The sequence below is a fragment of the Alligator mississippiensis genome, chromosome 3, assembly GCF_030867095.1.
Source record: "Alligator mississippiensis isolate rAllMis1 chromosome 3, rAllMis1, whole genome shotgun sequence".
Taxonomy (NCBI): Eukaryota; Metazoa; Chordata; order Crocodylia; family Alligatoridae; genus Alligator; species Alligator mississippiensis.
Genome location: NC_081826.1, coordinates 75,778,766 through 75,806,045, shown reverse-complemented (window position 1 = coordinate 75,806,045; position 27,280 = coordinate 75,778,766). Strand labels below are relative to the sequence as shown.

The window sequence follows — 27,280 nt, the reverse complement described above, 5'->3', positions numbered from 1 at the left end:
CCTAGTTATTATATTTGTTCCTGTCCAACACCACCCATCTTCTGGCTTATGACGACTCTCGTCTTTCCTTGCCTAACCCAAGGGACATCAATGCCAAAGTATTAGCAGCTTCCTACAGAGTGAATTTTCAGCCAGAAAAGCTTACAGAAAGATTTATCTGCACTAGAGTATAGCAAGCCCATATTTTTTGTTAATTGCTGTACATAAAGGCATGAATTGGCCTTCGCTGGAGAATACTAAGCCAATTGTTGACACACTGCAAAAAACATGGATGACAACTCACTACTTCCATTTCAATATATTTTCCAATTACTTCTCAAAGGCAGAGTTTAGACTCTACTTTTATCCATAAAATTCACTCACTGGAGCTCTTAAAATATGTCTGTGTGGTCTAACAGAATTTAGATTTTTCTTTCCTTTAAAGTGGTAAATACTTTTAAGTTTCTGTGTCAAGTAATTCAATGATGAAGACAGCATCCTGAAAGAACTAGTCTCAAAGAGCTTTCTCTTCCTTTCCCCTCAAGAAACAATAATGGAAACTGTCATATCATTCATCTCACTTAGAATTCATATTCAGGAAGATTGAATTTTAAAATTTAGACAATAATTGGCTTTGTCTAAATCTAATAACACACTGAATCTGTAACAAGGCTGATTAAACATGATTGCAGAAAATGAACTAATCAACCAACAGCTTAGAAGAAATTTAAATCATTACAAAAATTAATAACACATTGTAAGACAAGAAGTATACAACACATTGCTAATGTTGAGTGTTCCTGAAATAAGTACTTTGCAAAAACAAAAAAGAATGTCTGAGATGGAATAAGAAAAATGTTGAGACCAAAACTAATCTGATGTCTCCAAGTTCAGCTGAAGTGACTTGATTTAAATCAGAATCTGGACCTTTGATTGTGATGTCACTGTACGACTTCCAAAATCCTTGTATGTATAACCTCTATCCCTACATTGTGAGGGGCTAAGCAGAATGGAGTGGAGCCATTCAAGCCCAGTAAAACCCGACCTAAAGAGCAGGGTTGAACTACAGCCCCTAGACTGTTTTGAAGGCAAGCAGAAAAGAGGAGCTGCACCGTAGGAGCCATTTTGCCTAGAGCCATATGGAAGGAGCAGAGGAGAGGTCTTGCTCCCTGATATGCTCCATGCTCCATTAAAAGAGGCCCAAGGGAGATCATGGAGGAGCCTGATCTGAGTGCAGCTGGGGAAGGATTGACTTCTCCACTGAGGAAACCCCAGCAGAGAGAAAATGTGACCATTGCAGCAGGGCAGGGCCTTAGTGAGATGCAATTAAAAGACTGCAGAAGTTATTGCCGTCTGTGATTGTGGAGCAGAGAAGGTCCTTGTGCCATCTGGAATGGCTAGGGCTGTGCACAAGGTAAAGAGTCCCACCCTGAAGGGTCCTATCCTGAAGATCCCTGGCGAGACTATTGGAGATGGGGTTTTAAGTTGTAATATTGAGAAGGGTAATTTTGTTATCAGGTTTCCATGCTGGATTACAGTTTGCTGTTTGGATGCTTATGTGAATAAATAAAGCAAACTTGTTTGTACCTTTCCACTAAACTGAAATACTCTTGGGGAAACTGAGTTACTACAGCCACACCCCTTCATGAGAGGGGTTACATATGCAATACATTAGAAGCTGGAACCTCCAGAAAATGGATATGCATAAGAAATAGAGAGGACAGATATGGGGGTGGGGAAGGGAGGAGAAGATACTGGACATGATTCTGTTTGCCTTGATTTCAGTGCAGCAGGATTTGCACTCAGATTGCTGAATATGAGATGTATTTCACATTTTGCCCATTGACCACCTCTTAAACATATAACAATTGCTATTTACTGGGACAGGCCATAGGTACATTTTGCTCAGTATCTTGTGTCACACAGTGGCATGAGTGGATGCTAAGCAGGAGAGTGAACTGGGGATGACCTGGGTGTTTTCCACTATTCCTCTCGCTTGAAGCCTCCAGCATTTAAGATCTAGGAAGTTCTAATTCAGCTTCCTTTTTCTAGCAGCATATGTAAGTGATGGCTTTAAAAGCAGCCCCACCAATGCAGTGGAATATTTTGTACTTTTACACCTTCTTCAGATGTGAGGCTGATAGAGCAAATAATTTACATGAGCCTTAAAAGTGTAACTGCATATGTATACATAGTGCCCATACTCATTCTGTATGAAGGACCAGCCCCAGCAGCTGGGAGCTGGTACAGGATGCCAAAAACTCACACAAGGATCTCCCTCCCCTATTTTCTATGGTGCCGTGCTCCACTGGCAGAAGATTTGATCAACTGCGTAAAGTGTATATTCCTTCTCCAAATTCCAGATGTAATCCAGACACATGGGCACTGAAGTCACTGGAGAGGCTGTTTTGTATTTGAAGAATGGAACAAATATAGGACTTGTTATCAAATTTGCCCATTACTTTGGGGTGTGCTCATTTATTAGGGATAGTTTCTAGGGTCTTGGTGATTCTGTCAATGTGCTGCTTGTGTTACTATACGGAGCTGTATTTCTCCCTTCTGCAAGCCCTCACCCCCAGTGGAGCTATCTTGCAGGACTCAATCTCAATGGGACCGGGTTCCTCCAGTCACCAAATCAGTCATACACACAAACACACACAAATTAACATGACACGCCTGACCTGGCTGGGCTTATCAGCATGGACAGGCTGACACCCTCATATGCCAAGAATCAGTTCATAAGAGCAACAATAAAATGCAGTCAGACACAAGCACACAGGTGAACAGAATCCCTCTGAATCCGGCTGGGTGTCCAGCTGACACCATCATGGGCCAGCATTCAGTTCATAAGGGCACGTCTGAGTCAAACTGGGTCAATCAGCCTGTACAAGCTGATCCGCTTATGTGTTTCAAACTTAACACGTCCCAATCTTTGGCCTCTTGATGAGCAGATCCCACAATATTTTTGGGCTTCACAGGGATCTTTAGCTTAGGTAAAAGAAGCATTGCTGCAGAGCACAGGAGGAAAGAGAGGCAGAGAAGAAAAAATGTACCCAGTTACTACCAGTCTGACTATAAAAGTTATTTATTGCTAAGCATATGAAATATATAATAGTACTAGTAGTAATAGACATGCAAAAGAAAAACAAACACAAACAATGACAATACTACCCTGGTTTCACTAAGTATTTGGGGAAACTTAGCTCAAGCTTAATTAATACAGTTCAGGTTCAGAAGTTTATGCCTAGAGAGAAAAGAGAGAGAGAGCGCTGGGATCTCACCAGTCCAAGGTACTCAGGCTGCAAAGCTGACAGGCACAGTCCATAGCACAATTCTTGAAGAGAGAGACAATCTGTTCTTCCAGCATCCCAAGAATGACAGGGGATGGTGTCAGCACAGGAGTTTTCTTCTTCTTTCCTTCCTTTCTTCCTTCTTCTTGAAGCACACACACTTTTTACAGATTTTTATACCCTCAGTTCAGCTGCTTTGAAGCATCCTTAATTGTGTAAATTATTGTCTTTTCTATTGACAAGGGGTTATCTGGTTTGGAACATCTCAAGAAACTGATTGATAATCAGGAAACACTTAAGATTAGGGAGTAACCCAAATACTTGGGAGCCAGTTTGAGATTCCTATGGATGGCAGATATACTGATGGGATATCTCATGGTTTCTTCAGAAACAATAGATAGCTTACAGCATCAGGATTTTGGATTTTTACTTGTTGTGCACAAGCCTCAGCTTAGCATGACTTTTCCAGATCTTACTATAGTCTTTTAACAGACTTAAAGCAATTATTGGGGTGCTCATAACATTTTGTGGACAGGACTCCCACCAGTCGTCTCGGGAAAATGTACCGGGCACCGGGGAATGTACGGCCCGAGATGCCTATTAAACTTAGAGGTGTGTGTGTGTCTGGGGGGGGTAGGGGAAAGTCCTTAGTAAATCCAGATTAGAACTGGTCTGATAAATTCTGAGCTGGGTGTGTGTGAACATGGTTTGATTAACATTTGGAGCACAGATTCCCCATCATGCAGCACTCTCCTGCTTCTCTGGTCCCAGAATTCACTGCAGTCTCTGCTTCAGGCTTTTTGTTCTCCATCTCTCATGTAAATGAATGGTCATCTGGTTCCATCTCGGATGCAAATGAGACCTAGGGCAGTTGTTTCACTCTTGTCACCCTCATCTGGAGGGTCTTAGGTGTGTATCTCACTGCATCTTAATCAGTTTCATTTATGTAGCGGAGGGGAGGGAGTGAGGGTGAGTCCTTTGTTAGTCAGACAGACTGCATCCTGTGCCAGGGTTGCCCAAGAACACACAGCTGAGACATAACAGACTGACTGTTAAATGAAGCCCAACCAGAGGCATGATCAATCTGAGTCTACTGTTGTCTCTTAATACAGGGCTGTCAAACCAGACACTTAGTTTGTAGTCTCCAGCCTCCTGCCCTGCCATCCCTTCCCCTATCACTCGAGCTGCAGCAGTAGCCAGTCTCCAGGCTCTGTGTGCTGTGCCTTTCCCAGGGGATGGTACGGTGTGGCATGGCACAGTCTAAGGAGCTGAGACTGGGGCTGCATAGTGCATTGTGCAGCAGTAGGACAGGGCACCCACACAAGGTTGTTGCAGTGGGGAGGGTACATGTTGCACCAGGGGTACCCATGTCATTTGCAGCCAAGGGACCCATGACTCCTACCCCAGAATGGATGGCCCTCAGCCACTTAGAAGTTAGACAGCCTCATGTTAATGTATGTTGGTCAGGTGGAATAAATTGGAATAAGTTAAGAAACTGGGAAGTCGAAGAAAGGACTTAATGGTATAATTCTCCTTTACTATAAGCATGATTATTCTGATATTTTTCCATAGGATATGTGGCCTAGGCAGCCGTAGTGACATGCACAAGATTTGTCATCAAAATCTGTTATTAGGGTATGTGTCTGCCATGCAGCCCAATTATAGCACAACCCCTTAGCACTATGTAATATAGCAGAGCCACAGGAGACACAATTATAGATTATCTAATATCTCAGTCCAGGCTCCATGTGAAGCTGTATGGAACTTCTGCAGATACCTCTTCTGTCACGTGCAAATGAAGATGCTTCCCACGTGGCTCCTTCATTTTCACTACCAGCTCCTCCTGATCAACTCAGAGAACTTTAACAGGAGAAATGGGTCCTCTGCTCCAAATTGATTTTGCCCTGGTGTGAGTCTGATTTTTACACTTAAGTAACACACACACACACAGACATAGTCCTCAAATGTACAGCATTTTTATAGTGTATTATATATTAGGATTCAACCAGACAATTCAGTTTTCTAACTATGGTCACATAACAAAACAGAGCAAGTCTGTGCAATGATTTTGGCTACAGTTACAAAACTGAGATAAGAGATTCCCAACAGGAATTTATAATAAAAAGTACATTTTTTAAAAAAGAAATAAAGGATGCAGGAAGAAAACTAGACCTGTGGGTCTTACTCAAAATAATCCTGTTGTGCTTGCAGTCTTGACAAGAAAGGTCATCTTTAATATGGTAACTGTAGTGTTTCATAAGCAAACAAAATACAGTACCTTCAACAAGTCACTCGAATGACAGTAATTCCCAAAAGGAAAAAATACTGCATTATGTAGTATTTTTTCAACTGTATCATACTCCTCATTAAAGGTTTGTTGTTTTTTTTTTATAAGACTAGCACTGGTTCAAATTATGTGCAAATTAGTTTTCTTATAAAGGATCTACTTTGTTGCTTTCATGACTTGCCTTTAACCACAGGGCTGGTACAGACCTCAAGAATCACATAGTTCAACCCTCTGCACAGACACAGGATGCACTATTCCTAATCCATCCCTATTCTAGCCTCTGCTGGAAAACCTCTCATGAGGGAAACAAAAATGTCCCTAGGGGAGTTGGTGCATTATTCTATTCTTTTTACAGTTAAGATCCACATTGCAGCTTTCTCATTCACACCAAAAATATGGAGATACTTTCAATTATGCTTTTATCACCAGAATTGAACCAAGATGCAATTACATGCAAGTTAAACTGATCCTTTATGATCCCCATGAAAAGTTTCCATCTCTACAGTTTAGGATTACTCATTTCACCCAAATGTCATTAGCTATATTTAATCATCATGGAAATTTATTACAGTACAGCAGGTTGTCTCAACAAATTCTCTCTTGATTGGTTCCCATAGCAAGTCCCTGTCACTAATGAAGCATCTATACTTTCTGTTTTACTATAGAAGAGTGAGACAGTTTCCAAGACATGTTAATAGGTTGCGGGGGGAGGGGGGTTGTTAGTGTTATGCCTTTCTGTACAGCCCCATGTACACAAAAGGCCAGGGCAGGGTTGTTGCAAAGAGCAAAGGATGAGAAACTATATGGGCAGTATTCCAGGCAGCACCCTGCATTTACACAATCCTACAAGAATTTTAATTATGTGGAATTCAATACAAAAATACTGTTTTCTTACATATAGCATGTGCTGTGCCTCCCCCCCCCCACCCCCAATTCAGCTGTTGGAAATTGGGGTGTGCATTATAATTGAGGAGATACAGTAATAGTACTTTCTGCTGCTTAGGCCATTGCCAGGGGAAACCAAAATAAAATAAAATGTGCTTCATGCAGAGTCCCCACGCTACTGTCTGTAGATACTTTCTCTCTACCCCTGTTATCCCCTTCCTTACTATAGGCTGTCAAGAAAAGGTGTTTTTTCTTCATTCTGCCTTTCAAAAACTAGGTATTCCGTTTTTCAGGAGTGTTTTGTAGGCAAGAAAATATGGCACTTACTCAAATTTTCAATATTTTTTTTTCCTTCAAGCCTCCAACTCTTATCTATGTCTCATGTCCCACTTCCAGGAATTACTGCAATATTTTTTCCACCTAGAATAAAATAAGCAAAACATGTATATAAGAAAATGCATTCATTATAATCAGATCAAAAATCCCCTGTTTACGGAAGGCTGAGATACAGAATTCCTGAAACATAAGAATCTGATGAATCTGGAACTCTCAGAAAGGGCATTATATATGCTCCCTCAGAAAATCAGCATGGAGTAAAAACAGATTAAAATTCAGTTGAAGAACAGCAGATTTGGGTATGTCATTTCTGGTATTCAGAATTCCTAGATCTGAAACCAGAACCTTCAATCCTCTAAATCTCCTCTCACTAAAGTAGAATCAGTTCTCCATCTGTATACGAAATATTTTATTGCTGAAAAATGTAGCAATCCTTACAGTATTTCCACTTGGTTCAATGGGACCAGGGTTATCAGTGTACCATATACCCTCTACTATCATCAGGTTTTGTCAGAAAATTGAAACCTTTTCTTTTGCGCTGTAGAAGTTGCATAAATTTATCTACTTTAGTCCTAAGCTTATCACTCTTACAGACAAACATGAATCTCTCACCTCTAGGACTTGTACAGCCTAAAGAATAATTGTAACATAGAAGTTTTCGGTTTATGAAAATTAAGATCATCCATCACCAGCTAAACCTGGGCCTTTAGAACTTGTCATCATAATTCCCTTACTCTTTCAGTAACCCTATGGAAAAGGCGCTGTCATGGAAAGCCTCATCTGTGATTGGTCTGGAAACTAGCAAAAATTCTGCTAGCAAGCTTTTATATATTGAGAGTCCCATGCTTTGGTGATGGCTTAAAAAGAAAAGGTAATAATTTTTAAAAAATCTTTTTTTTTTAATGATTTAACATCATGCAACAGCAGCACATAAATATTTTACCAGCATACATTTGACTTAATCTTAATGAATTCGTTTTAAAAATAATTCTGTTTCAAGCTCTTCTGCAACAAATATAATTAGCAAGAATAGCAGGCTTCCCTTAATTAAACTGAGCAACATAAAACCCTGTTTGCCCTACATCATCTATTACACTCTCCAAGGCATGAAGAGAACTACAAAAAATTAAATATATACTGCAGCTAGGCCTTTGTAAAGCTGCTAGTATTCACTTCAGATTCAGCCAATTCGGGGGACAGTGATTTGATTTGGTGATTCAAATCACTGTCCCAAAACAATTCAGCCAAATCTGATTCAGAGATTCGACTGCTACCCAGTCAGCCGAATCTCTGAATCACACAGGCCCCATCCCCTGCCTGCTCTCAATGGCTGCCCCACGCGGCCCAGCTCCCAGCTCTTTGGAAAAAAAAAAGCCTCCACTCATTGGCTCCTGCCTGGTGGGGGGCAATCTGCACTGCCCCCCACTGCCCTGTGCCATGTGGGGGGCTCTGCCATGAGCCTCCTGACCCCCGCCCACTCTCCCAGCTCCCCCCGCCCCCCCCCATGGCTGCCCTGCCTGCCGCAGCTCCCGGCCCTTTAAAAAAAAAAAGGCCTGACCTCACCAGCTCCTGCCAGGTGTGGGGGGGGGGGGAAATCTCTGCTGCCCCTCACTGCCCCGTGCCGCCCTGCACTGCGGGGGGAGGGTGTTCTGCACAAACCCCCAGAAGCCCCAAGGCCACTGCAGCAGCCAATGAGTACAGGGGTTTTGGTTTTTTCTTTCTTAAAGTGCTGGAGCTGGGGCAGGCAGAGCCACCATGAGGGGGCTGGGAGAGTGGGTGGAGGGATTCAGGGGACTCATGCAGAGCTCCCCACACAGTGTGAGGCAGTGGGGGGCAGCCCCCATGCCTAGCAGCACCCAGGGAGTGGGGGCTTTTTTTTAAACAACCAGGAGCTGGGGCAGGCAGGGAAGCCATGGGGGGGGGCTGGGGGAGTGGGCAGGGGTCATGGGACCCTCAGGGGGCTGGGAGAATGGGCAGGGGATGGGGCCTGGCCCCCCATGGTTCCCCTCCCCACTCTTCCAGCCTCCCCTCCCCCGCCCCCTTCTTACCAGCTCAAAGTTCGAGTCCATCTCCCTGCTGCAGTGGGTGGGGATTGGCTGAATTGCCGAAGGTCTCCAAATCTTTTCTGAATCAATTCAAAGAGCTTCAAATGGATTCAGACCTTTTAATTGGTCCCCTGTTTTGATTTGGATTTGGAGATCCGGGCACCAAATTGCGCCAAACCTCCTCTGAATTGAATCAGCACCCAAGGCTTCACACAGCCCTAATTGCAACACATTTTAAGTTGCTGCATATAACTCACCCTTCTAAGAGAGGAACCTACTATTGAGAGATGTAAAAAAGAATAGGAAATCACTTTTGTATGTGATAGATATCTCTCTGTGATACATTTTATATGGTGTTATCCTCTAAAAGTCTTGTAGCCCTAGAAACAGACCAGGGAATCGATTCAAGTTGACTTTCAGTGTCACAATCTACCTATTCCACAGATTTCCCTTCTCTTTGATTTCATAAAATGGTTCCATGGCAAGTGACTACAGGAAAACAGTAATGCTTCATTGGGCAAGTATACATTCAGGGCATGAACAACCATTCACTGCACCCAGTCCAGTGTAAAGCAAAACTGAGATACTGTTGGGGAAATGGAGTCATTAGAGCCACATACCCGCAAACCCTTGTGAGAGGGTTTACATATTCAATGCATTAGAAGGTGAAAGCTCTAAAAGAAAATGGATATGTATAAGAAATACAACGGACAGATATTGGGGGAGAAGATACTGGACACGATTCTGCTTGCCTTTGACTTCAATGCAGCACTCAGATTGCTGAAAATGGGATGTATTTAGCATTTTGCCCATTGAACTTCTCTTAAGAACATAAAAAGTACCGTTTACTGGGTCAGGCCATAGGTCCATCTTGCCCCGTGTCATTTGTCACAATGGCATGAGTGGTTTAACTTAAACTGGCTACACTTAGACTGCAAGTGGGCATATACAATAGTTAGAAGTTCCGAGTAGAGGTATGTACAGGTGTTCACAACTTCTGGGAGCCACAGGGGAAACCAGTTGTAAGTAATTTGGTGTAGGGGAGGGGCAGATGGGTCTTGGTCATGGAGGGGAAAAGAAGTTGGTAGTTTCTTGGCAGAGTGGGAACAGGTGTTGTCTGGCAAGCTAAGAATAGCCCAGTCAGGGTCAGGGGGATGAGATTAGCACATCCCTAAGGCTTTGAACAGTTGAGCTTTTCCAGCCCCAAGGAAATATTTACTGAAAAAATATTTACTGGTACAAGCATGTTGACTTCTAGAAAGGCTAGTCATCCTCCAATTGTACAGTGTATGTTATCTGCCATGCAACAAGCAGTATTTAATGTATTAGATACAGAGATCAAGATTTAGTTTGGCAAGGAACTTATTACAATGAAGGTGTTTGTTTCCAGTAAAGTTGGTTTATGTTAAAAGTTTGTGTCCTTAATACCAACTCTCTTGCCTCCACCCTCATAAGAAGTTAATCAATACATGTAATTGCTGACTGCAACTTGCTATAGCTTATTTTGATGTCATACTTTAATTAAGCTCCTCCATGAAGAGAGGGTAATGATGATGCTGCAAAGGTTCGGGAAATTCACAACTCAACCTCCCTTTCATAATTGGGAAATTGGGTTCTCCATTCACATGAGTGGGGACATCATAAGGAAAAAAAAGGTTGTGATCCACTGCTGTACATCCAAGGCATTGGAGATACTTTGGTTCATCTCAGTTCAACTAAATCATTGAGATTTTTTTTCCATTTCTTCTACTATACACACACAGATAATATATGCAAACACACTGTCATATCAGAGAATCTTGTTACTGCATCTTGTATATTTTGCTGATTCTTCAAGTGCCTCTCTTGAAGTGTCTCACATAATCAGGAGGCTTTAATTATAATTTTAAGGTATGCGAGTTACCCTTACCCTTTAAGGAGGAATGTCATTTAACAGCACACTACTCTATCATTAGAGGAGATAAATATGCATGATCTCAAGTGTTTTGCATTTAATCTATATACTCAAAATTTGTTTCCCTCAGCTGTCACTATTGTCAGTCTTTTGTGGACTACAGCATTACATGCAATAGTAAATTGCTAGACCTCTTTTGATACTTTTATCTTCTCATCCTCCACTTATTCTTTGTTAACTGACTTTGTAACATATTCTTAGTGTTTACTGAGCCTGTATTGAATCAATCCCCATGGAAGGCAGTGTTGCTTGTTAAAGAACTGAATTAAGTAAGGCCCTCAGGATTTATTCTTTTATTTCTGCAACAGCATTTTCTATAGTGCTCATCACCATAGTATCAAAGCATGTTGTATACTTAATATACTTGCGTTTGGGTGAATTTTGCACTTCTTAAATTTTTTTTCCTACTAGTTTTGGTTTGCATGGTTATTTTACAATGGGCCCTAAGCATGGGGCAATTGGTGAGGCAAGATAGTAAGGTAGCTTTCCAGGAATTAACTAGGATTCAAAGTTTCTTCTCTAGTTTCCTTCTTACTCCTAGGTAAGAAATGTAATCTAATATACAGACTGTATACAGCATGCAGTGGCTGGGTAGAGCCAGCTAATACAAAACACTAAGGGCACACCACATGCAGGGCTGCAGAAAGGTGAGTCTGATTTGCGATTCACAAGTTGGAACCATCTCTTGAGCCCAGGCACCTACACCTTTTTCTTGCGCAGAACTTAGCAGGATTTGCTTATATGTCCCTTATGTCATGATTATGAGAGAAGAGATGATTCTGGGGAAGAGTACTGTTACCCATGCAAAATGGATAAACCTCCTCCAGCAACACATGAAAGAGATAAGCACATCCTGCAAAGTAAACGTCTGTTCACTTGCTTATAGGTTCACTCTATGAAGCCTAGACTAACCTGCAAAGACTGAATCAATTCAACCTCAAGCTTTTTGGCTGTCTGTACTTAACCTTTGTAGAAAGCCTACAGCAGAGGTAAAAGAGGTTCTCAATGCTCCAGATGAGGCCAGGATAGTAATCTTCCTAATGTAAGAACTATGGGTGACATCACTGAGGCTGCCTTTCAAAAGCCCTTAATACAGGGTGTGTGTCAACAGGATACAGCCCTTAATACAGGATGTGAACCTGGGTTCAACAGCTCCATTGGCAACTGAGAAGCCTAGAAGCAGTCTTTCATAGTTTGCCCAGTCTGCCATAGCTGTCTAAATTATGACAGGGGCCATACTAGCCCCTGGGCTAATTCAGGCTTCATAAGAGGAAAGGTAGCAAAGATGCTTAATGGAATCATGGTACTCCTTCTCCCACCCACTTCCTTCAGGCCCACAGGTTTTGCAGTGCACCTCTTAGAGGTGCAACACAGAACCTCACCCTTAACGGTAGATAGGATGGTACTGCTGCATTCTCCCAGTTCAAGTGCTATAAAAAGTGATACCGAAATCTTCTACAAATAAATATTCATAAAAACAAAGGGAGCTGTCCTAGATTACTGGAACGTTTATTTTACCTTTATATAACCAGTCTTTTACTTGTTTTAAACATTAAGGGCTTGATTCTATATCATAGTCAATGAGAGTTCTGCTATTTGCTTAATGGGCATGAAGTGGACCCTGGCTGCAAGTGAATGGAGAAAGTTTTCTCCAAAACGTTCTTTAAAAAAAGAAAAATTCCTAGTGAATTAGATATCTAGAATGCAGTCAGATTTTCAAACCACTGAGCATAAAAGGGTTAGTAAGAAGAGATGCTAAAACAGTAAGTTCCAGCAAGAAGAAAGTTAACCAGCAAGGTTGCTGACATAGATTGCAGCTCTCATGCTGAATGCAGCATTTTGTATTTGCCATTTAATCAATTCAACATCACCTCATTAATCCTCTTATATTACATCCTAAATATTAATTAAGAAATAAAATTAGGACATTTTAAAAAAGTCATAGCCTGACAATATTTTTCATTGTTTTCAACTGCCTTGATCATGTATATTTCCATTATTCAGAATAAAATATTGGTGTTCAAAACTGAGACCCCCATCCATCGTGTATCCTCTGCAAACTGTAAAATGGCTTGATTTATGTAGCAGCTTAAAATGAACTTCCTTAAGGAGAAAGCGTTCATAAAAGAGTGTCCAGAACTTATCACAGAAAACATCCTAGGGAGAAATCATGCATAAACCTGATGACATATCAGCACAAAAACCTCTAGATTTTTTTTAAAGATCATGAAGTGAAGAAAACAGCCATAAGCATGTTAATAGACAGTGAAATGTAGAAACATATGTATAAAACAGCCAGATTTTCTCTGACAAAATGATGTTGAAGATTCTGATTGGAAGATGAACTAAGGTAAATTGTTTTTCACATTCAGTAGTATCCTCTTCTCTATCTTGGGAAGAAAAAATGACTTTTTCCACCAATCAGTTAAATTTATTTATTTATGTTTTGCAAAACACTGAGCTCAATTTTCACCACAAACAAAAATCACTTTCTGCTGAGGGTAAAGAAGCTAACAGGATGGAAACAAGCTAATGGCATAAAACTAATGTAGTTATGGTATACTGTGATGGAATTAATCTGAGCACAAAGTTCAAAGCCTATGCCAATGTGAAAAACAACAATATTCACTGATTACAGTGGAATTGCTCTAATCAGTGTGGCATCAATCCTGTATACTTCTCTGCACAGATAACCCATTGGGCCAACATGGAGTCCCCTTACCTTTTCTAGAAATTCACAAGGTTATCATATTTGGGAACAATGTCAGATTGTATGAATGGGGCAAGGAAAAAAAATAGGTAAAAGGAAGGAGATTCAAGTATAGTTGCTTTTGAGTATTGAATTGTGGGGTCTGAATACCAAATATCTTCTTGGTACAGTTGCATTCTGTTTTGGTGGAAGGAGAGGCATATATAAAGTATTTCACAAACTCGTAGTGCTCAGTTGATGTTTAACATAAATTGTTAAGGTTTACTGAAAACTCTCAGGACACCAGGCTGCTACAGCTACAATATTCTTAGTGTCCGAGAAGAATAGCTGTCACTCAAGCATGTCTAATGGTTAGAATATTGCAGCTTTTTTAAAGATTTTAGAGCTTCTGACTACTTTAGGTACAACACATCCATTTATTTTAAATGAACAACTATTTTAACTAGAATAAGATTGGAAGCACCAAACTATACAGCCTACACTTAAACCCTCTACTTCAATGGTCAAACACAGAGTATTCAGATCAATTTTATCTACATAATGTGGTGTGTATGTTAACATGGTCAGAGTATTTTTAACTCGCCACAGCTGAATAACCTCATCAATTAAACTCATACAGTTCCAAATGAAGTCAGTGGGAGTTCTATGCATAAACAGTAGACAAGACAGATGGCTCCTGAGACTTGTCTTTAAGTGAAAAGGAGCTTCAATTTCTTGTTAGAAATCCTGAAAATAGGATTTGGTTCATGTAAACTTGAGTTGCTGAGCCATAAGAAACTGTTTTAGTGGTAATAATGTTTTATTTATTTAGCCTCAACTAATCTAAGTTGGCATTTTTTGGTAGATACAAGTCCCTGATGTGTGACTGAACAATGGTAATATCCAAGTTTCATTCCCCAGGTGAAATACATTCAATTAAACCTGACTCTTCTTTATATCAGGTTGTCAACTGCTTTATAAAGTAACCTTGCCTTTGGGAAATGCTACAAGCAGCTCTGTATTTGTTTAAATATTTGTGGGCTTGTTCTCTGTTTTTGTTGAGATGTTTTGCTTCTTCATCCAGTCTCTTTTGTCACTGTAAGTGCCCAGCACCTGCTGAAAAGGCCTTTAGAAAAACCAAACAAAACTGAATAGTTGAATTAACCCAGGATATTAAAGTTCTGACCATAATTGGTTCTTATACTTAAGGTCATTAGTAATTGGGAAATAAACTCTTCCCACTAAAGTTGAAGTACTATTTGAATTTATCACATAATGTGAAACTTCACCAGGAAGACTCTTGACACATTTAAAAGCTTTACAAAATATGTATTTAAAAAAAAAAGTGCACTTTATCTGTCCTCGGCAGACTGTCAAAATCTGCCAGTAATGTTTTGTATTTTCCCACCCCCTTTAGATAGATTTTATAATCTTATTCGTTTTTCTTTTTTAAGGGGAAAATTTAATTTAAGGATGCTGCATTTTAAATTATATTTTTCAGTGAGAAGTATTATTCAATATTTTAAAAAATAAAGGCCAGTGAAGGAAGTGTTGAATTTTCAAGGACAATGGCTTGCTGAGGAAAAAAGCAGTGTGCTTGGCCAGCAAATTCTTTATTACAGATAGGTCAAGGTAAAATTAGCAACAGCTATCTCTTATAGCCCAAAGAACTGAAATAACAAATCTAACCCGTTCTATAGCATTTTGACTCATTCAAATATGTAAGCAGAAAAAACAGTGAAATAGCTAGAATATTTCTTAATTAAAAGATAAAATATTGTCCTATATTAATAATTCATAATTAGTTTCTTCATATTGATTAGTTCATATTAAAAAGGAGCTTTCATATCTTTCACGGATTATCATATTTACCTGAATCCAAGACAACTTTGACTTAAGATAAGGTCCCAATAATTAGATTTTATACATGGACAATTTGTAAAAGCTTGTTATAATTTTCCACATACAGAATCTGATTACTGGAGGGTTGCCTAAAATTCTTCCCCCCCGCACTGCAGTGGAGCAAGCAATGGTAGGGCAGCAGGCAATAGGGGGACAGGTGGTAGGAGAGTCAAAGGCCTGATCCCTGCCCCTTGACCTCTGCTGCCTGCCTCCCCTCCATCCCCCCACTACTTCCCACCATTCCTGCCTGCCCCTTCCATAGTGCCTGACCTCTGACCACCCCTGCCCCATTTGGCTCCTTACCATATGTGACCCTGCAGCCTCTGCCTCCACCCCACTATCTTCCCCTCTCCAAACAACCACTGCCCCAGCTCAAGCCTTAGCTCCAGTCTGGCAGCAGCAGTTGTGATGGCAGTAACTCTGGCTCTGTCCAGAGCTGCTGCCAGACCAGAGCAGCTGTCACCACTGCTAGTGCTGCATAGGTGGGGTGGGGGGGGGGTACAACCAGTATTTGCACTGTGCTCTGGGCAAGTGGCTGGGGTAGCAGTGGGGAGCCAGGGGCTGTGGCTCCAACTATAAGCCTGGAAGGTGCCTGCCTTCCCATTTGTACTCAAGTCCAAGATCAGGGGCTTCCCCCTCATAGTGTTAAAATGGGAAGAAAACCTCCTCTTGACTTTGTGTAAATACAGTAAGAACAGATTACTTATTTGTGTAGGATACAGATACTTGCATGTCAATATGCAAAATACACAGGTTGCCATACAGCTTTATAGTGGGTGATAATTGAATAAAGAACATAAATAGCTTCACACAGTTGCTACTTTAAAATATAGGAAACTAAATTTATCTTTTTCCCAAGATCCATGATAATGCCGTAGTATTGAGGTTTCAGATAACTAAGAAGCTACCAGATGTAGCACTACTTAACATCTTAGACTGTAAGCTAAAGTCTGTACAATTTGTTTGAACAAAAACACAAGCAAACAGACACACACACACACACACGTGTGTGAGAAAGGAGAGGAAGAGAGAAGCAATCTAAACACATGCATAAAGCTGTATGTTAGGTCAGACTTTTGATCTGTTTGGTATCTCTGGACTCGACTAAAATAAGTCAAGTGGCAGAAAGTTTAGGAAAGTTTAGAAATGGCTAATGTCTCCTAATTAAAGATGTATGAGATTTGGTGTCAAGGTTAAAGAGGAGGAAGAGGAAATGGACTGTTGAAACTTTCTGGTAATTAATTCTAAGGAACCCTGTGAAATTTTAAGGCAACATGATGCATAAAACCTATCATTTTTAATTGAAATAAGGTTGTATGGATCATCAGTATTATTTGGTTACTTCCGTAAGCGTTATTTGGCAACCTCAAGTTTGTGCTGAATTATTGATCTAAACAAATGCAATCTTAGTATGAAACTTATACAAAACATTCAAGCTTTTTTCTGATTTTGGTCCAAAACTACTGAGTATTTTGTTGTTTTCTTCTGAAGGAAATAAAAAAGAAACCAGAAATTCATCCCCATCAAATTCATGGTGAAAAGGACTTCTGAAAATTGGTTCCATTCCCTGACACCAGTTATTCCTGAAGTTGGACATTGTTCTAAACAAGAACAAGGAAAAGATGGCAGACATGTTTAAAATATGGCTCTGAAAACTAGTACAGAGGTATTTGCTGAAGTTTTGAAAAGTTTCAAAAATCTGAAGCTATGATCCTTCAGATTTTTGTTCCTACCTATTAATAGAACCTAAGAATCTCAATTCATAAATTTTCATCTCTATATTAAAATACCCATATAAATATGGGAAACTGCACAAACCATATGAGAGGCACAGGCAGGATTGGGCGGGGCTGGGGGTCAGGAGTGAGGCTTGGAAATTGCTGTAAGCACTGCAGTTTGACTCCTCTACTTACATATTTTTTCTTAACAAAAAGCTAAAAAGTTAATTACAGAGTATTTACATTGATTTACGCAGCAACACTGTTTTACACTCCTGACCCACAGCACCCCCAATCCTGCCAGTCCCCCTCATTCCCAAGGCACAGCCCTGGCCCTGCTGGTGCCCCCCACTCCTCTCCCACTCCCTCTGGCCTTGCTGGTACTCATCACTCTCAACCCACAGCACCCTGACTCTGCGGCCCTGCCAGAGGGGGACCCCAGCTGCCCCTGTCTCGCTCAGGGCAGAGCACAGTGAAGAAACACAAAGAAGACTATGTTTCTTATGTGGGCAGCAGCAAAGTGAGTCCAGTCCCATCACAGGATAGAGGGGAGGAGAGGCCTGTGACACCCCGCCTGCCTTGAGCTGGGGCTCCTGCACCATGCCAGGCAGCCTGGTCACGGCCTTTCCTGCCCCACAAGCAGCATCTCCTGGCTGCCCCACCCCTGCGAGTAGGGGCACCGGCCTCAGTGCAATTGGCCCTGTCATACAGCTCTCCGCCACACCCTTCCCCTGCTGAAGGGGCAAGCACTCCCCCAACCCTGACACAGCCTCGGCACCTGGCCACCTTCCCCAGTGCTGGCAGGCACGTGTCCCCTCCCTCCCCCCACTTACTCATCCCCTCCACACCGACAACCCAGACAGTTCCCAAGCCCGGGACCTCCAACCCCCACTCCCCATACACTTATTTGCATCCAGCTGCTATGGCTGCTCCCATGACCCTGCCTGGTTGCATCCTGGCCATGTGTGCGCGCGCACACAAACACACATGTACCTGCTGCCCCCAATTGCCCCAAGCAGCTCCTTGCAAGCTAAAATGCTGCCAGCCTGCAAGGGGAAACCTATGCTTTCCTGCATTTTTCTGGGACTTGCTCAAAACCCTTTCAAATATTCTTGTGACCCACTTTTCAATTGCGACCAACAAGTTGAGAAACACTGGTGTATACCACAGCATAAGTCTTTTTTAAAATAGGTATTCAGTTTCCAGCAAGCAGCATTTTGGCACCTGTAGGAGAAAAGATGACCAAATACTAAAATGGTAGCTGGAAGCTAGTACCTATTTATTTATAGGTTGCTACTTGGACTTAAGACAAAACATATGCAAAATTTTCCTCCCTGTGTTTGTGTCCATGTTTTCCAACCATTTTAAGTGCACACCTGAATATTTGAACTGTTTTTTCCACCTTCTTCATGGTAGCTTGGCTTTAAGTATCTATGATAGTGTGTCAAAGGGTCCCATCAACATGCAGCAGACATACATACCCAACATAGAAGTCCTCTTGTAACCTCCAACTCCTGTCTGTATAATTTAGGAGGTTCAGCTCTCTCAGAGACAGAAAAAGGTCAAAAGGGCTGCCCTAAAATTTAGAAGGTTGTATGTCCAGTTAAAACATCTCCACAACAGCTCTGGCTTTCAAGACTATTCACTTCCCCATCTGCATGGTGGGGAGGTAAAGGAATCCTGGCACAAACTCTCAGATTTCCAGCAGACAATCCTAAGCCAAGCATTAGAAAGCAGTTATTTTACAGATCACCACTTCTCCAGCCTGCTCACTGGGCATGTCTACACGTTCATTAATGCAGCTTTTCTAATGTGCATTAAATTTAGTACCTACAATTTGAGGTAGAAAATTAATGCGCATTAGGCTGCCCTAATGTGCAGTAGCATGATAGCACATTTTTTAGTGATGCTTAATGCACCGTAGCCTATTTTAATGTGCATTCAAGTAATATCACTTTTTTTTTACTTAACTCTTTAATGTGCAGTAAAATAGGCTACTACACATTAAAGCGCACATGTAGATGCACTGACTGGCAGCCTTTCCTTCCCTGTGCCTCTTTCCACAACTTTAGTCTATAAGGCACATCTGTAGCCTGCTTTCACTCAAATCATCTAACATTCCCCCCTCCCCCCCCCCCTTTCTGTTTGGGTTGCAGTCTTTTCTAACAGCTACTTGTAACTGGCTTGCTTCCTCACACCTGGGAGAGATAAGAAGGTCCTCATTAACCCTATGTGGGCTACTGCAGTGAGGGGTTTAGGGAAGGATATCTCATCACATCATGTCTTGTCTTCTGAGACTGATTGTTCCATTGGAACAGCTGGAATCATTTGGACAAGAATCAGAGCACAGCTAAGAAGCATTACTGAAATGAAATCTCTAAGCTATGTTCTTTTCACTGCTCTCTGTTCACTTCTTTGTCCTCCTTTGTTTCCTCTGTTCATCTAAACCATATGTATGCCAGTATGGTTTATGTAACAGTGCTAAAGTATAACATAAGAAGACTGAAGGATGGTATAAAGTTATAGAATATGGCCAGTCCTTGAGCATATGAATCACAGGTAGTGTGGGCATGCTGTCAACATGTAGTTTTACATGTGGCATAGGGCTGAAATACTAGCAATCATGAGTAACTAGCCCTTTGGTAGACTGAAAAGTACTGCTTCTAAATAAGAAAAAACCAAACTTGACTGATATGACTGACTGAATGTAAAAAGCCCAACTGTGAATGACAATCTTCAAGGCAAGATGGATATAATTGGCCTCATTTTCTTTATAATAAATTCTTCAAAAATACGAACAACTCTAGAAAGCACTATACCCCCGCACCTCTCAGGCACTGTTTCTGTCTTATTCTCCTTGCTCTGCAGGGAGGCAAATTTCTCCTAGCTTTTATAAGCCACTAATCATAACACACATGCACGTGCACCCTCATTCCTATAGCATGACTGCTGGCTAGTGCACTAGGAAGGGAAGATCCTAGGCTCTATGGCTCCCCTCCACTCCTTGCTCAGCAGCTCTAGGGAGAGTGGCAGGCCCAGTACATCAGTTTACAACTACATGCCTACATCTGGGTAGCCTGCATCTTGGTATAAGAGTGACATTGACAGTGTCTGACTTCCTTTCATATCCCTAAATTGGTAGCACATTTCAAGTCACAATCTAGGTCTAGATTTGTATTCTGTCTCTTATTGAGGGTGAAGGTGCATAAAGATCTGTGCCATGCATGTTAATTGATCAGATTACATAGGTAAATGAACAGTGTTCAAAGGCTGACCTCAGTGAAAACTTCTATTCAACACTAAATTAAAAAACCCATGAGAGCATAAGTGACTTGAGCTAATATGGCTTTCTGGCAATGATGCTGTACACTTCGGTTTTGCTATATTTCTAAAGTCCATTCTGAGTTATTTTATTCATTACAACAATGTAACTGGAGCCTTCATCAAGGTAGACCAAACCACTGCAATTTACTGATTGACTGAATTGGCTCTTTACAAATTGTTGGGACAGTTGGATATTTTATGCATAAGTACCTAAAACTGTTTATTGGCAGTTTCCTAGGAGATGGTGTACTTTATTTAGTCTGCACAAAACAAAACATGTGGTAACTACCCTTGTCCATAAAACAGGTAAGGATTGCAGAGATTATATGTGCCTGTATGCATCTTGACCCAAGTGGGTGAGGTACATTGTTCAGTTCACGGACTACATTTGGTCTGTAAGCTGCACTGCAAAGTCTTACAAGAAGCCCTATGTAAATAAATATCTATTCCAAGCAAGCCAGAGCACAGTGTAAAAAAATTATTTGCACTGTAAACTGTGTTTCATTTCATCCGCCACCATGATCTAGTTACTTCATGATGAAAGAAATGAGCATGATGTGTAAAGAACCAATATAATGAATCAAAAAACTGAAGTGTTTTGACATCAATGGGACTTAAGCACATTCTTAAGTACTTTACTGAAGAGGGATCCAGGTACATGCTTAAGTGCTTTGCTAAACAGAGACCCTTGGATTGCCCTACAAATGCAGCACAGTATGCAAAGAATCTTCTAAACTACAGGTAAAAAAAACATGCAGCAAGCTTTCTGTGCATGCTGAACTACACTGAATAGGAACTCTTCTTGTTTTAGAAAAAAATTGTTGTGGTGCACACACATGCACTTAAAATTGCAAATGATCCAGGCCTCAGTGTTACATCTCTTCTGAAAGAAGACTGTTTGTTATTTGTATTTTACAACCTACAAGGAAATGTATTCTAGGTATGAATAAGAATCAATTACCCTTTTCCTGTTGTAAAGTTTCATACTGGTTTTTTTTTTTTTTCCATTATATAACATGAGCACTTAGATACCAATCTTTCAAAGCAAACATATATAATTTACCACCTTTCCCTATCCACAACAAGAATCTAATTCTTTTTTTATTTCACAGTAATGTCTTTCCATGAAGAATAGTTGTCTTTTGGCCTGATAATGTTCTTAATCAAAATTTTCATAATAGCAAATAGCCAGAGCCCATAACAAATAGATGATGTAATTAGGCTTCATTACTTCACTACAGTATGTAGTTCTGTTCATAGCTGACATGCACATTTGATGTCATTGGAGATTAAGTTTTATACTCCTTTTCCAATGACATTTGTAACTAAGTGCATTAATATTAAAGGTCAATGTCCTTTTAAGTGGATCAATAAGAAACTTGACACAGCAATACATTATCAGAGTGATTTTTTTTTAACATACCTGGTTTCTTATGCTAGATTATGCATAGACTGTGTTCTGCTGCAAGCTCAAGGAAGCAGCAAAATAAGTAAGCCTTGCTCCATGGGGATTGTATAAGTTTGTCTTTCACTATTTCCAGGGGGTCATTCACACACATGAAAAGATGATAAGGAAGCAGGATTCTCGCTCTGCATTCCACTTATGCACACCAAGTTACAGTAATTTTCTTTACTAGTAGGCAGCAAGCTAGTTCTTAGCAATTGCAGCAATGCTGCCTCCAATCATAGGAAAATTTAACCTGGTGTTATAGTGTAGCATTTGAGAAGCATTTCAGAGACAATGCACAAAAAACTAAATGCATGGGCAAACGGAGGGCAGAGTTAAGGCCATACAGGGTATATCTACACATTCAATTAAAGTGCTTCAAGTAACGCACATAAAAAGTGGGTCCTCCATTGTGAGGTACTAGAAAAATGCGCATTAGCCTATTTTAATGTACTTAAACTAAAGAGCATTTTTTGTGATGCTTTAATGAGCATTAAAATAAGCTAACTGTCTCGGCCGGGCTGAACCGACTCGAGGTGATTCAGAAATTACTCGTTCGTCAGGGCGGGCTGGTGAATAGAGAGGCTGACAAGGCTTAATGGTTGCAAAAAACTTTACTTACGTCGCGGGTGGCTGCGACGGGAACAGTTCGGTAGTCTGGACAACAATGTGAGTTGCTCCAGCTGGCGAGGCCAATGCCAGTAAACTCGTCCATAATTCAAGCCGGCGGGAAAAGGGTACGTCTGGGACTGCGTTCGGCGACGGGAAGAAGGATCGATAGGTGATCAGTCTATCGATCAGCTAGCCGCAAGTCGGATCTCTAAGAGGCACTCTGCAGCGTGCTCAAAGCTCTTCGACTTGGGCGGAAGTCGCGCTAGTTTTTAAACGGCCAGCAAGCCAATTACCGGCCGCCACGTGTGAATAATTTAGCACTAGCCAATTGCGGGGCACGAATTTGCATCCGAATGGCGGGAACTCTTTGCACCGTGCATTTCTGTGCTGCAAAGAGAATGCATCCTGCAAAGACAGCTGCAAAGTGGCGGGAACTCTCTCCTGCACGTGAGTTCTTTATGCCACAAAGACCCTCGCTGTGCAAGAGGCTCTCGTGTGTCAAGAAAATTCCATAGTGCCGAGGCACCAAATTCCCTGGGTTATGACACTAACATGCATTAAAGCACATGTGTAAACACACCCACAGTCAACTATAGCTTCATTATGTTTTGGAAAAATATTTATGAATGTACGTTATCGGTGGGGGGGGGGTATCATCTTTATTACAAACTCTCTTTCTGTTGAATTTGATTACCTTATCTTGCAGCTAAGAACTGAAGGAAGCATCAAAGGGTAGGGGAATTATGCTAAGCTTAAACCATTTTGATTATAGGCTGCAGTGACAAGGAGGCAGCCTGCATAGTAAAGGTCCAGTGTATTACTGAGCATGCTTTTGCCAGTAGAGCATAATATGTAGTGAAAAAAATTCTTTCAAGAAGATTAAATCAAAATGCATCTGAATAAAATACTCCTTGTTAGGCCACTGCAGTATTTGTAATCAACATTTGATTCTATTTAGCCCTCAGAATTGTATATAATTGGGAGGGTATACAAGCTTTGGGCCATAAGCATCACCAGTAAAAGAACAGATGTTGTTGCTGCAATGGCCTAATAAATATGAGAGGCAAGACCTCTTGTGGATGATACCTTTTATTGGACCAACTATGCAGTAGATCCAATAAAAGATATTACCCACAAAAATTCTTGCAGTAAAGGAATAGACATTTGTCTGTCATTCTGGTGAAGATTTGACCATTAGTATGAGCATAAATTTGGATATCCAAAATAATTAGCATTAACAAAAGGCTCACACTATTACATATGTACCACATACAAATATGTATATATGAGTGTGTATATACACATTAATATTATACGTATGAAGATATGTGAAAACCTTCATATTAAGAGCCTAGCCCAGGTATTCCTTGAGGCAAAGATACTGTAGCAAGGTATGATAGACAAAGTTCAAGCTAGGCTTCCTCTCACAGGAATCCTATTTCATTTGAAAACAGTTAAATTTCAACAGCATAAACCAAAATTTCAATTAGATGAGATAAGGAAATTGGTTACTGATGGAGAAATCCCCCTGGCAGGGAAGAAAGACAGACAATTATTAACTATCTTGTACCATTAAACCAAAATTTAGTCTGCAACGATTCATGTAAAACAGGGACTTCTCGTAATTCTTGCTTTAAGTCTCCTGATTGGTTCTTTGAAAATGGAACACCAGAAAAAGGGAAACAAATGAAAAAAGGACCTGTACACTGGACCATTAGCATGTGACAACTCAATCACCACAGGAATGCCAGAGAGCAGAGACTCTTGAATTAAGGATTAGTAGTGGGATTAAGACCAGTCCTCTGAAGAGATTGCTGTCAAGTACATGTAGAGAGGACACTGGCCATATATTTTGCACGTTGTGATTTCTTTATACCAGTGGTGTCAAACATACAGCTCATGGGCCTGATCTGAGCCAGAAAACCACATTAACCTATTCACAGGTCACTGTGGCAAACCCACACACCAGTCCCAGCCCTCCAAGATGCCTGTGGCACACAGTCTGGACCCAGCACCACATACCCTGCAAGTAATGCAAAGAGTTGGTTGGATTCCCATTACTGATTCGCATCATGCCACAAATAACCTCTCTTACCCATGATCACATTTTGCAAATATGACATGAGAAAAGCAGGTCATAAAAAACTAAAATTTTACTTCTCTCTTCCTTTTTCCCTATACATTGCTAGTGCCCTTCCTGGCCCAACACTGTCCGTGTTCATTCTTTATGTAATGTCAGATCTAAGGTGGGGCAGGAATTCTGATACCTTAAGAGTTAATAAACTGTTAAGCAAAAGGTAGTTATTCTTTTTTAAGTAAAAGTTTCACTAAAAACCTAATTCTGCTGTTCTTTTTCAGGAACTGCCACTCCTGAAGTTAATGGAGGTTCACCATGTAGACTTTCATCATATAGTTTTATTATGAATATGCTTCAATACATTGAAGGTTCCCAAGTAATAAGCCCACAGATAGCTGCATTATTAATTGGCCTCTGTGGACATTTTCATTTGTCATGTGACTCACTCTAAGTGATTTCTTGATGAAGAATTGACAAATGATGTATGTGAGTTTCCAAAGCATAAAATCAAACTGTCACCTGTTCTCCTTATGTTACTGAAGCACTTTTCTGTTACCCCCCTCCCCTCAAAAATGGTATGCATTAAGTAATGGAGGCATCAAATCACTGCAGTCCATATCCCCAACCTCATTTTCCTTTTTGTCAATTTGACTGCAGAACCAATGTCCACATAGTAATATTTCCTGTGCCCTCAGCATCCTTGTCAAAGTCTGCAAACCCATTCAATTGTTTCTAAGAGAATCTCCCTGGTGGTTGCACTTCCTCAGCAATTCAATAAATGATGATAGAGGGTCTTTCTTTAATAAATCCTGTTTTTTTTTTCTCCAGTAACTAAAATAAAAGTCTGCAATAGACTGAACCAACTGAATCAAACCCCAGGCAGCTTACAACATGTGGACATCATATACTATCAGACATTTACACCAAGGAATAAGCCAAGATCAGCCTTCCACAAATCCATGGCTAAAATTCACTTACATACCCTCTTGGCAATTCAGCTTGAAGTTCTTCATAATTCCCTAATGCTGAGGTCTATAAGAGAGTGTAATTTCTGATGGCAGAAAAATTAGTTTGAAGAGACCAACATGAACATGGACTTCATCATTATTCACAACCATCAGCATTTATGAATGGATTATGCAGTATTTATCATCCACTTTTTATTAAATTATTTCTTAAATATAACTGCTATCATTCTTGCATTCTTGGATCCATGATTCACTTGTAACAAAATGTATTCTTAATCTTTCAAACATTCTAGCTTTTTGTTTCAACAATCATAGAAAAGTTTATTTCCCTTAATTCCCTCTCAATTGTTCCTTACCTGCTACATTTCATTAATGTAAACTATTATTGCACCAGAAATGGCTCCAGAAGAGATTCAAGCCTCCGCGCCCTATTGTTAATGTCCTTGGCATCATATTCTTACTGTCTAACTCTGGTACGTAGGCAGTTGGGACATCATCACCTTTGTCATGGTTTGTCAGCTTCTGGTGGTATGGAGTCGGCTGCTGGAATGTCCATTTTTTTGCTGTCAGGTATTTTCTTTAGCCTCTTGTTCCGCATCTTTAGTAGAAGGTTTGATGAATCAAGTCGTATTCTTTCTTGCCATCTGCATAACTGCCCTTCCAGAGAGTACAAAGAACTCACTTCCTTTCCTTTGACTGAACCTTGTGCTTTATCCAGAAGGCCAGTTAACATGCTGCCTTTATCAAGAGCATAGATAAACCAGAAAAGCAACATCTCATTACCTTGCTATTTTCCTTTCCCATTGTTCTTCCTTCTGTACTGCACCTTCTCTCTCTAGCTTCTTACATTTTCTCCTAGGGTTTGAGAACCTTCCCCAGTGTAACTAGGTTGGCATAGCTACATCAGCAAATCTCCTTAGTGCAATTGCTGCCTTTGCTAACAGAAGAGTTTTTTCTGCCACATTTCCAAATGCTACCAGCTAAGTCAATAAAAGCATCCTTCTAGTGAGAAGACTACATCCGTACCAGAGCTTTTGTGGATATAATTTTGTTCACCAAAGCATATGCCCTGGGTCAACAAAGATATGCTGGAAAATGTCATAGTGCACATCAGACTTCTGTTTTTAAATCAGGTTGAAAAACTGCAGGTGCCAGCTTGGCAGAAATCTGTTTCTGCTTTAATGAAGTATCGAATGATCTTCATATGACTTTGATCTAAGCAATTTTTATCTTTGATTAACAAGAAAGTTTCAGAACTCTCTGAAGTTCTTTTTCCTCCACCTTAGAAATCATATGTTTTCACAGTATTTTAAAAGGTTTAAATGAACTGATCAATCACTAGATCCCAAACGGCAGTTAGCAGTGACTGGCCCTGAAACGAGTAGCATAGGGAGTGGTAGCTGCAAGGGCAACCCTCCAGAATTCCTTGTCTCTCAAGACGTATTCAGGTATGAAAGATGAATAACCTAGGAACATAGTGTACCAAATGGGAATTTTATTTTTACTTCGTTATAGGCTCTCACCTCCCTTAGTCCTTTTTCACACCTCAATCAGCCAGGCAAGCACTCCACACAAAGTTGCGAACACAAATCCAGGCAGACAGTCACTGCACTGCAGTCAAACACAGTCACTACAAATCAGACATCTCATAAAGTCAGGCATTCACAAAACTCACAATAAAGCCCCCTTGAGGCAGGCTCACCACTGAGCTCCTCCTCTCCTCCCACCTCTGTGGTTCTCAGGCAAACTCCCACCATTGACTTTGTT

The 27,280-nt window shown here is 40.8% G+C and overlaps 1 long non-coding RNA gene across 1 annotated transcript in view; it reads right to left on the bottom strand.

Annotated features, from left to right (window-relative positions):
- The window catches only part of LOC132249321 (uncharacterized), a 75,816-nt gene that overhangs the window by 14,206 nt on the left and 34,330 nt on the right, over positions 1-27,280 (bottom strand). Inside the window, exon 2 of the long non-coding RNA XR_009460732.1 lies at positions 6,769-6,861. This is a non-coding gene — a long non-coding RNA (uncharacterized LOC132249321). The remainder of the gene's footprint in view (positions 1-6,768; positions 6,862-27,280) is intronic.